General features: G+C 38.2%; 1 pseudogene; it reads right to left on the bottom strand.

Moving 5' to 3' along the window:
* Window positions 1-9,933: 9,933 nt before the first annotated feature.
* On the bottom strand, window positions 9,934-10,011 carry LOC148001533 (U2 spliceosomal RNA; annotated as a pseudogene).
* Between the last annotated feature and the right edge of the window lie 2,427 nt (window positions 10,012-12,438).

Genomic DNA, 12,438 nt, shown 5'->3' with positions numbered 1-12,438 from the left:
TATTAAAAGCATTAAGGGAAAAAGTCAAGTAACATATAAAGCCAGACCTATCAGAATCACACCAGACTTCTCATTAGAGACTAAGAAAGACAGAAGATCCTGGACAGAAGACATACAGACCCTAAGAGAACACAAATGCCACCCCAGATAACTGTATCCAGCAAAACACTCAATTAAAATAGATGGAGAAACCAAGATATTCCATGCCAAAACCAAATTTACACAATATATTTCTACAAATCCAATGCTACAAAGGATAATAAATTGTAAAGCCAAACATATGGAAGCAAGCTACACCCTAGAAAAAGCAAGAAACTAATCGTCTTGGCAACAAAACAAAAAGAAGAGAAGCACACAAACATAATCTCACATCCAAATATGAATGTAACAGGAAGTAATAATCACTATTCCTTAATATCTCTCAATGGTCTCAATGAGTACCCTGCATTCTGCTGTCTACAGGAAACACACCTCAGAAACAAAGACAGACACTACCTCAGAGTGAAAGGCTGGAAAACAATTTTCCAAGCAAATGGTCTGTAGAAGCAAGCTGGAGTAGCCATTCTAATATCGAACAAAATCAATTTTCAACTAAAATTCATCAAAAAAGATAAGTAAGGACACTTCATATGCATCAAAGGAAAAATCCACCAAGATGAACTCACAATCCTAAATATCTATGTTCCAAATACAAAGGCAGCTACATACATAAAAGAAACCTTACTAAAGCTCAAAGCACACATTGCACAACACACAATATTAGTAGGAAATTTCAACACCCCACCCTCATCAATGGACAGATCATGGAAACAATTATTAAACAAAAAAATAGACAGACTAAGAGAAGTCATGAAGCAATGGTCTTAACAGATATTTATTGAACATTCTATCCTAAAACAAAAGGATATACCTTCTTCTCACCACCTCATGGTACTTTCTCCAAAATTGACCACATAATTGGTCATAAAACAGGCCTCAACAAATACAGAAAGATAGAAATAATCCCATGCATCCTATCAGACCATCATGGGCTAAAGCTGGTCTTTAATAAAAATAAGGGAAGAATGCCCACATGTACATGGAAGTTGAACAATGCTCTACTCAATGAAATACTGGTCAAGGAAGAAATAAAGAAAGACATTAAAGACTTCTTAGAATGTAATGAAGGGACAACATACCCAATCTTAGAGGATGCAATGAAATCTGTGCTAAGAAGAAAACGCATAGCTCTGATTGCCTGCAGATAAACAGGAGAGAACATATATCAGCAGCTTGACAGCACACCTAAACGCTCTAGAACTAAAAGAAGCATATACAACCAGGAGGAGTAGAAGGCATGAAATAATCAAACTCAGAGCTAAAATCAACCAAGTAGAAACAAAAAGGACTATACAAAGACTCAACAGACCAAAAGTTGGTTCTTTGACAAAATCAACAAGATAGATAAACCCTTAGCTAGACAAACGAGAGAACACAGAGAGTGTGTTCAAATTAACAAAATCAAAAACGAAAAGTGAGACATAACAACAGAATCAGAGGAAATTTGAAAAATCATCAGATCCAACAAAAAATGCCTATATTAAACAAAACTTGAAAATCTGCAGGAAATGGAAAATTTCCTAGACAGATACCAGGTACTGAATTTAAATCAGGAACAGATAAACCATTTAAACAGTCCAATAACTCCTAAGAATTAAAGCAGTCACTAATGTTCTCCCAACCTAAAAGAACCCAGATCCAGATGGATTCAGTGCAGAATTCTATCAGACCTTCATAGAAGACCTCATACCTGTACGATTCAAACTATTCCACAAAAGTGAAACAAATGGAGTGATACATAGTTCCTTCTATGAAGCCAGAATTACACTTATTCGAAAACCACATAAAGACCCAACAAAGAAAAAGAACTTTAGATGAATTTTGCTTATAAAAATCAATGTGAAAATATTCAATAAAATTCTGGCAAACTGAATCCAAGAACACATCAAAACAATCATCGACCGAGATCAAGTAGGCTTCATCCCAGGCATGCAGGGATGGTTTATTACAAGGAAAAGCATCAACATAATCCATTATATAAACAAAGTGAAAGAACAAAAACCACATGATCATTTTATTAGATGCTGAGAACTCATTTGATAAAATTCAATATCCCTTCATGATAAAAGTCCTGGAAAGAATAGGAATTCAAAGGCCATACATAAACAGAGTAAAAGCCATATACAGCAAACCAGTAGCGAACATTAAACTAAATGGAGAGAAACTTGAAGCAGTCCCAATAAAATCAGGGACGAGACAAGACTGCACGCTCTCTCCCTACTTATTTAATATAGTTCTTGAATTTCTAGCCAGAGCAATCAGACAGCAAAAGGAGATCAAAGGATAAAGATTGGAAAAGAAGAAATCAAAATATCACTATTTTCAGATGATATGATAGTATATTTAACTGATACCAAAAGTTCCACCAGAGAGCTACTAAGCTTGACAAACAGCTTCAGCAAAGTGGCTGCGTATAAAATTAACTCAAATAAATCTGTAGCCTTCCTCTACACGAATGAGAAACAAGCCAAGAAAAAAATTAGGGAAACACCGTTTCATAATAGTCCCAAATAATATAAAATACCTCGGTGTGATTTTAACCAAGCAAGTAAAAGATCTGTATGATAATAACTTCAAGCCTCTGAAGAAAGAAATTGAAGAAGACCTCAGAAGATGGAAAGATCTCCCATGCTCATGAATTGGCAAGGTTAACATAGTAAAAATGGCCATTTTACCAAAAGCAATCAACAGATTCAATGCAATCCCCATCAAAATACCATTGCAATTCTTCACAGAGTTAGAAATAACAATTTGCCAATTCATCTGGAATACCAAAAACCCAGGACAGTAAAATAATCCTCACCAATAAAAGGACTTCTGGGGAATCACTATGCCAGAACTCAAGCAGTATTACAGAGCTATAGTGATAAAAAAAAAAAAACTGCCTGGTATTGGTACAGAGACAGATAAACCAGTGGAACAGAACTGAAGACATGGAAATGAACCCAAACACCCATGGTCACTTGCTTTTTGACAAAGGAGCCAAAACCATCTAATGGAAAAAAGATAGAATTTTCAGCAAATGGTGCTGGTCCAACTGGAGGTCAGCATGTAGAAGAATACAGATCGATCCATGTTTATCACCCTGTACAAAGCTGGAGTCCAAGTGGATTGAGGACTTCCACATCAAACCAGATACACTTAAATTAATAGAAGAAAAAGTGAGGAAGCATCTCGAACACATGGGCACTGGAGAAAATTTTCTGAACAAAACACCAATGGCTTATGGGATCAACAAATGGGATCTCATAAAACTGCAAAGCTTCTGTAATGCAAAGGACACTGTTGTTAGGTTAAAGTGAAAACCAACATATTGGGAAAAGATCTTTACCAATCCTGCAACTGATAGAGTACTTATATCCAAAATATACAAAGAATGCATGAAGTTAGACCGCAGGGAGACAAATAACCCTATTAAAAATGGGGTTCAGAGCTAAACAAAGAATTCACAGCTGAGGAATGCCGAATGGCTGAGAAACACCTAAAGAAATGTTCAACATCTTTAGTCATAGGGGAAATGCAAATAAAAAGAACCCTGATATTTCACCTCACACCAGTGAAAATGGCTAAGATCAAATGCTCAGGTGACAGTAAATGCTGGCGAGGATGTGGAGAAAGAGGAACACTCCTCCATTGTTGGTAGGATTGCAGACTGGTACAACCGTTCTGGAAATCGTTTTACAGATTCCTCAGAAAGGGGCTGGAGAGATGGCTCAGCGGTTAAGAGCACCCGATTGCTCTTCCAGAGGTCATGAGTTCAATTCCCAGCAACCATATGGTGGCTCACAACCATCTGTAAAGAGATCCGATGCCCTCTTCTGGTGTGTCTGAAGACAGCTACAGTGTACTTACAGATTCCTCAGAAAATTGGACATTGAACTACCTAAGGACCCAGCTATACCTCTCTTGGGCATATACCCAAAAGATGCCCCAACATAAAATAAAGACACGTGCTCCACTATGTTCATAGCAGCCTTATTTTTAATAGCCAGAAGCTGGAATGAACCCAGATGCCCTTCAACAGACGAATGGGTAAGGAAAATGTGGTACATCCTCACAATGGAATATTACTCAGCTATCAAAAACAATGACTTTATGAAATTCATAGGCTAATGGATGGAACTGGAAAATATCATCATGAGTGAAGTAACCCAATCACAGAAAAACACACATGGTATGCACTCATTGATAAGTGGCTATTAGCCCAAATGCTCGAATTACCCTAGATGCACAGAACACATGAAACTCAAGAAGGATGACCAAAATGTGAGTTCTTCACTCCTTCTTTAATAGGGGAACAAGAATACCCTTTCTAGGGGATAGGGAGGCAAAGTTTAGAACAGAGGCTGAAGGAACACCCATTCAGAGACTGCCCCACATGTGGCCCATACATGCACAGCCACCCAATTCGATAAGATGGATGAAGCAAAGGAGTGCAGGCTGACACAAACCAGAAAAAGATCTCTCCTGAGAGAAACAGCCAGAATACAGCAAATACATAGGTGAATGCCAGCAGTAAACTGCTGAACTGAGAATGGGACCTCCGTTGAAGGAATCTTAGAAAGGACTGAAAGAGCTTGATGGGGCTTGAGACCCCATATGAACAACAATGCCAACCAACCAAAGCTTACAGGACTAATCCACTACCCAAAGACTATGCATGGACTGACTCTGCACTCCAACATCATAGTTAACAATGAATAGCCTAGTAAGAGCACCAGTGGAAGCGGAAGCCCTTGGTCCTGCCAAGACTGAACTCCCAGTGAATGGGATTGTTGGGGGGACAGTGGTAATGGGGGGAGAATGGGGAGGGGAACACCCATATGAAAGGGGAGGTGTAGGAGTTATTGGGATGTTGGCCTGGAAACCGGGAAGGGAAATAACAATCGAAATATAAATAAGAAATACTCAAGTTAATAAAGATGGGGAAAAAAGAAAATTTTGCTTTAAATAACATGACATCATACATGTAATAAAAATCCTAGAGGAATTAGCCTGCCTAAAATCACTTGTTACAATCTCATTAAGAAGAATCGATTCTAAAAGGTCATTAATTTTGAAAGATTAATTTATCTCACTTCTAAATAAACATAGCCTGTGAGTATATGAATTTTTGTTAGATTTCCAATGAGCATGGCATATTTCCTAATTAACAGGCTCACAGCAGGAGGAAGACATTGAGTTAATATTTCTGTCATTAAACAATGGATTTCAATTCATATGGTCCAGTCATCAATTTTTACTTACCCCTGGGTAGTCTTCAGTATTGAACTAGATTGGACTAAACATCTCACTTAAGGCATATACTTCATTAATCACAGCTCTCTTCTCTAAACAATATGGCCTACTTTTCCAGGGGAATGCACTATTGTGAAATGCCAAAAAAAAAAGAAAAAAGAAAAAAGAAAAAGTAAACTATGGTGTTGCTATCATAATAGGATAAAAATACCAATTATCAGTCAAGTACATAAGACTATCCAGAAGAAGCACATGATATTATGATTTGCTGTGTTAATGTTTACTTGAAGAGCATTATCTTTTAAAAAGTTAATATATTTGGTCAATCAAAGTGAAAAACATAACAAAAATTAGATTATTCTTCACCACTGGAAATATTTGTACCTTTTGGAATGTATACTACATTTTACATATTGCAAATATGTGGCTTCACAATCAGTTAGAAGAATTACATAATCAATAGGATAAATAACAATAGTCTATGTTTAGACCATTTAATACAGTTCTTCATATTTTAATGATTACAAATGTAAAATCATTAACATTTTTATTTAAAATAAAAACCTTAATTTTTCTATTCTGAATTGTGTTTGTTTTTTGATGTTCTTAGGCAACTCCTTTAAAAGGTTTGTTCATTAATCCAAAAGGGTCACTACTGATAGGTTGAGAACCACTGTTCTAGAGCTCTAATGCAGTTTTAAAAGTAGGATAGACTAGACAATAGAGAATACACATATGCCGCAGAAAATATACTTTTCCTCCTCCTCCTTCTCCTCCTATAAATTAGGTTTCCCTATGTCATCCTGGCTATCCTGAAACTAGTCTGAATATCACTTATATAGGCTTCAAATTTACAATGAATAAACCTGCTTCTGTCTCTAGAGTGCTGGCACTAAATCTGTGTGACCTTAATGGTGTCACAAACTTCTTAAAGTATTAAAAATTAAAGACAACTAATTGTATTTTGTAAAATAGCAATGCCTGGTATTTTATTCATTTTAATCATTGTACATTAGAGAAAAAATCATTGTACATTAGAGAAAAGAGTCCTGTAGCCTAGGAAGTGGAGACAATTTTTTTTTTTGCTTTTTCTCATTTCACAAACTGAGATATCTGTGTTTTAGGATAAGGAAGAGTTGATATCTATAGAAGGTGTTTTTAGTTTGTCGACTACTTTATGTTGGAGGTTTTGAGGACCTTATTTTTGCTTTTTTAAAATTGTTTTTAAAATGTTACATTTTCTACTATGATACACTTTTTTCTCTATAGTAAAAAACAGGGAAATCTAGAGAAGGTGGTAGAGAGAGCAAGTTGATAGGTATTTACAGCTTTTCTCTTTAAATATGCCGATGGCCCACCCGACCACAAGAAGAGGTACTCCACTATGTGCACTACTGCAGCCTTATTTGTAATATCCAGGAACTGGAAAAACAACCATATGACCTTCACCTGAAGAATGGATACAAAAAATTTACACAATGAAGTAATATACAGCTATTAAAAAGGAGGATATCATGTATTTTGCAGGCCAATGGATCTAAGTAGAAAATATCTTGAGTGAAGTAACCCAGACTAAAAGGGACATACATAGTATTTATTCACTGATAAGCAGATATTAGGAAAGAAGCACAGAATACCTAGGATATATACTACAGACCACAAGAAGTAGAGCAAGCAGAAAGGCCCAAGTGAGTATGCTTCAATCCCAGAGAGAAGTGAGATTAAAATAATCATGAGAAGAAAAGAGAGGAAAAGGCCTTTATAGGAGAAGAAAGGGGGATGGAAATAAGGGAACAGGAACAGGTATGGTAGGAATATGGACAGGAGAGAATCCCAGAGGCACAGGAAAATTCATGGAAATAAGCAACTTTGGGGTCTTGGAAATAAGGAGATCCTCTAGAAAATACCAGAGGCCTGGGAGGTGAGAGGCTCTGTGGACTCAATGTGGGTGACCTTAGCCAAAATAAAAAACATTGGGGATAGGAAACTTGAAGTGTCAACTATCAGTAGATAGACTGGGCTTCAAGTGGAGGGACAGGGTTACTAATCCACAGTCAAAATTATTACCCAGAATTGTTCCTGTCTAAAAGAACTAAATCACGAAGAAGAGATTGAAGAAAAGGAAGTCTAATGACTGGCAAACTTGCGTTATATCTTATGAGTTATAGGGGCCACCCAGGCCTGACACTTTTACCTGTCCTACTATGATGTGCTTGTACAGAGGAGGCTGGCATGGCTGTCCTCCGAGGGCCTACTGACAGTTGACTGAGCCAGATGAAGAAACTTAATACTCAACCATTGAACTGAAGTCAGAAAGTAATGAGGTTGAAAGAGGAGATGAATTGAAGAATCTGAAAGGGAGGGCGACCCCATAGGAAAAACCAGTCTCAACTAATTAGGAACAAATAGGGTCCAAGGGAACGAGCCACCAACCAGAAGCATACATAGGCCAGTCCGAGACCAATAGCTCATACATAGCAAAGGTCTTCCTTATCTGATCTCAATCAGAGAAGATACAGTTAATCTTCAAGAGATGTCATACATATGTCTTCAGCCAGAACTTCAAATTACATAGCCAATAATTCTTTGGTTACAAAGTTCTCAAACCATCTTTTCAATTAGCATACATACAAATTATACTACAGTTTTGGATACAATCCAAACTAAATTTTACCTGCTCAGAAGGAAAATAAACACATCTTCGTCTGAACTGCGCACTTTCCTTATATTGTTGGAAAAGAACAATGCTTTACTTTTCAGACATTATGTTCACAGAAAATGATAGCCTGTGATACAATCCTCACAAGATCAGCACTCAAGGATACTGGGATTCCTGATCCAGGCTCAGATGGCTTTGATGCTATTTCCTCAGGAGACTTGTTTACAGAACTTCTTTAGGAAAAGCAGCTAACTCCAAATGATCACAGTTGGTCAAGACTTATAGAAAGGATATTCAGACACAGGGAAGTCAATTGCCAAGCTTTGCTACGAAAGTGTTACAATGTTTAACTCTGGATGGATTATTGCTATCAAGATACAATGTTCTTTGAACTCATCGATCGATTTTCTCTTGCTTCTGCCTACCAAATGCTGGGATTAAGACTATGTGTCACCCTCCTCTCACGGTTCCTTTTCGAAGACCAATCTGTCAAGATTGCTTATATACTAGATAAACTTTACCCTGTTGTATCCATTTTTAGCTTCTACTAGAATAAATTGGACCAAAAGGAGAGAGAGAGAGAGAGAGAGAGAGAGAGAGAGAGAGAGAGAGAGAGAGAGACTTATGGACTTAAAAACGGAGGATTAGAGGGGAAGGGGGAGTATCCACTTGGAGGCAAGTCCTAGTGGGAAAAAGGTGAGGAACTGTCTGAGGAGAGTAGGATAGGAGACAACAGTTACAATGGAAATAAATCAAATCTACAGATTGAGGATTAATTTGCTCTACATTCCGGTAGATAGATAGATAGATAGATAGATAGATAGATAGATAGATAGATAGATAGATAGATAGATAGATAGAGATAGAGATAGAGATAGAGATAGAGATATTTGGATCAGGGTGACCTCAACACAAACAATATATCTATCCAACATCCAGGCATAAACTGAATTCTAGTGTTCAGTTTTAAACTCTGCATGCCATTCTAACCTCCTCCTCGTTTACAGAGTTGACTGAGTGTCTGTAAATGAAGACTGACAAGGATTGCTCAGCAGCAATTACAAGGGTCATAATTTAAGATCGCTGAAGTTTTGTCAGTTTATTTTAGTAAGTCATGGTATAGTTATATCATGAAGTCACTACTCTCATTACGTCACTTAGAGATTAGATGTCAATATCTAAATACTTGAAGAATTCAAATTTAGTAACCATACTTCTTAATCTTGACAATTTTTTACTTGACTTTTAAATCTCCAGATTTGTATTTAAGGCAGGAAAAAAAGAAACTTTAGGAAGATGCTAATTAAGACACACATTTGCCCCATAAGGTGAAGGGAACTTTTAGTTGGAAAAGTAGGGGCCGAGAAATCATTCTATTTTCAGTGTCTAAAATAAGTTAATTTTTGCTTAGATTTTATGTGAACAACTTTGTCTCATTTCAATGGAGGGCATTTCCCATCTACTGCTGGTCTCAAGAAAATTCTTCAGGTTAAGAACAAAATCCCTTTTTGTGAATACTCATTCGTTTCTTCTAGGTGTACAACACGCATTAATTTAGTGTAAACTACTGAAGAGCCACGATTCAAGTAATTCATTTCTGTATTTAGCAATTAATACAAGGAATATTGTTGTAAGCTCTGAATTTGACAGTGAGAACTTCTTTGGATTATTTTAAAGAACTTTGTGTAACTATCTTTGTAAGCATATGCACAATTCTGTTTTATTTTAATTGTAAGCAAATGTGTCTGTGTATAACTTTAATGTGTGTGTCTGCACACCAAATTATGTCTGTTATATTTTCATCCATGAGGAATGCAACAGTAGGCAAGTACAGCATACTGAAACTCACAGTTTCATCAAAACCTGAGTAAAAATGTTAGAAGAAAACTTTCACCTGTGTTGAGTATGTACATGGGCAGACAATTGTTTTTACTTCTGAATGATGCGGAATAACAATTGTTTTTATAGTCTGACACCTTCTACACTTGATCTTAGCCAAAAGGCCGAGAAGCGATAGTCTGACACCTTCTTAGGTTGTGTAAGTAACCCAGATTTAGGTTGCAGCAGCAGATATATGTAAATAATATATAAATATAAGCCTGTTTTTCACAAGTCTTTAAAGTTTCTCTTGAATTTTGTTATGGTTTCTTGACATCTTATCCTAGTTTGTGTGTGTGTGTGTGTGTGTGTGTGTGTGTGTGTGTGTGTGTGTGTGTGTGTTTTCTGTATGTGCTTGTGTTTGGAGGCCAGAGAACGCCATTCTATTTTGGTTTTTGAGACAGAATTGTTTACTAGCAGTGAACATTCCACATAGGCTAATTCTGTCTAGCAAGAACATGGATTCTCTAATTTCTTTTCTGATCTAGGATTACACTTGCCTGTCACCACACTCAGATCTTCATGTTACAAAGGCAAATACTTTTCTAACTGAGACACATTCCTAGGCTAAATATTCAGTTACTGCTGTGTGTGTGTGTGTGTGTGTGTGTGTGTGTGTGTGTGTGTGTGTATCTTTTCTGTTAAGTCTTAAAAGCAGGCAACTAAATAGATTAAATTGGAGACTGGAAGAATGACTCAGCAAGTAAGAACACTGGCTTCATTTTCAGAGCACATAGGTTCAGTTTTTAGCACCTACATGCCAGCTAAATGCCATTTATAACTCCAGATTCAGTGATCTGACTTTCTCTTCTGGTATCTGCAGGCACAAGCATGTCCAAGTTGCAAAGAGAATGCAGAATCTATTCATAATACATGAGGTACAATAATAACAAATGAAAAAAATATAATTAATAAATACGGTTAGAATAACTTAACAAGTTAAAGCAGGTTAGAGGAATGAGAATAGGATTGAACAGTTAAGAGAACATTCTGCTCTTTCAAAAAACCTGAGTTGGGAAATGGCGGCACAGATCTTCCTGGTTGCTGCCACCACGGAGAGCTCGTAGGCAGCACCCCACGAGCAAACTTGAGCCTCGGGACCACAGGTAAGACCAACTTTTCTGCTGCAAGAGACCTGCCTGGTGAACTCAGGACACAAAGAGGCAAAATTCCTCTAGGACGGGGCACTTCCTGTGTTTACCGGGAGTACCAAACCCTCGGATCCCGGCCTGCAGCAGCTCTCTGCTCCCAAACCCCGTGGGAGAGAGACCTCACCGCCTGGTCATGTGGCCACTCCTGAGGCTGCAGAGCGGAAGAGACCACCAACAATGAACACCCCTGCCCACATCCCTGGCACAAGAGGAAACTGTGTAGGGCCTCTGGGTTCCCATGGGGGAGGGCCCAGGAGTGGCAGGCCCCCTGCACCTGAGACACCGCTGGAACCTGAAAGGACAGACCAGATAAAAAGTTCTCTGCACCCAAATCCCATGGGAGGGAGAGCTAAAACTACAAAGAGGCAGACACACCTGGGAAACCAGAAGAGACTGCACTCTGCACACATCTCTGATGCCAGAGGAAAACACCAGACGCCATCTGGAACCCTGGTGCACAGAGGCTCCCGGAAATGGCGCCGAGATCTTCCTGGTTGCTGCCAAAATGGAGAGCTCGTAGGCAGCACCCCATGAGGAAACTTGAGCCACAGGCCACAGGAGAGACCAACTTTTCTGCTGCAAGTGACCTGCCTGGTGAACGCAAGACACAGGTCCACAGGAACAGCTGAAGACCTGTAGATAGGAAAAACTACACGCCCGAAAGCAGAACATCTGTCCCCATAACTGGCTGAAAGAAACAGGAAAACAGGTCTACAGCACTCCTGACACACAGGCTTATAGGACAGTCTAGCCACTGTCAGAAATAGCAGAACAAAGTAACACTAGAGATAATCTGATGGCGAGAGGCAAGCGCAGGAACCCAAGACACAGAAACCAAGACTACATGGCATCATCGGAGCCCAATTCTCCCACCAAATAAACATGGAATATCCAAACACACCAGAAAAGCAAGATCTAGTTTCAAAATCATATTTGATCATGATGGTGTAGGACTTCAAGAAAGACGTGAAAAACTCCCTTAGAGAAACGCAGGGAAACATTAATAAACAAGTAGAAGCCTACAGAGAGGAATCGCAAAAATCCCTGAAAGAATTCCAGGAAAACACAATCAAACATTTGAAGGAATTAAAAATGGAAATAGAAGCAATCAAGAAAGAACACATGGAAACAACCCTGGATATAGAAAACCAAAAGAAGAGACAAGGAGCTGTAGATACGAGCTTCACCAACAGAATACAAGAGATGGAAGAGAGAATCTTAGGAGCAGAGATTCCATAGAAATCATCGAATCAACTGTCAAAGATAATGTAAAGCAGAAAAAGCTACTGGTCCAAAACATACAAGAAATCCAGGACTCAATGAGAAGATCAAACCTAAGGATAATAGGTATAGAAGAGAGTGAAGACTCCCATCTCAAAGGACCAGTAAATATCTTCAACAAAATCATAGAAG

Source organism: Rattus norvegicus, chromosome 13 (genome assembly GCF_021556685.1).
Source record: "Rattus norvegicus strain SHRSP/BbbUtx chromosome 13, alternate assembly SHRSP_T2T, whole genome shotgun sequence".
In the NCBI taxonomy this organism is placed as follows: domain Eukaryota; kingdom Metazoa; phylum Chordata; class Mammalia; order Rodentia; family Muridae; genus Rattus; species Rattus norvegicus.
Note: the sequence above shows the minus strand (reverse complement) of the source record. Positions and strands in the feature narration are given on the sequence as shown.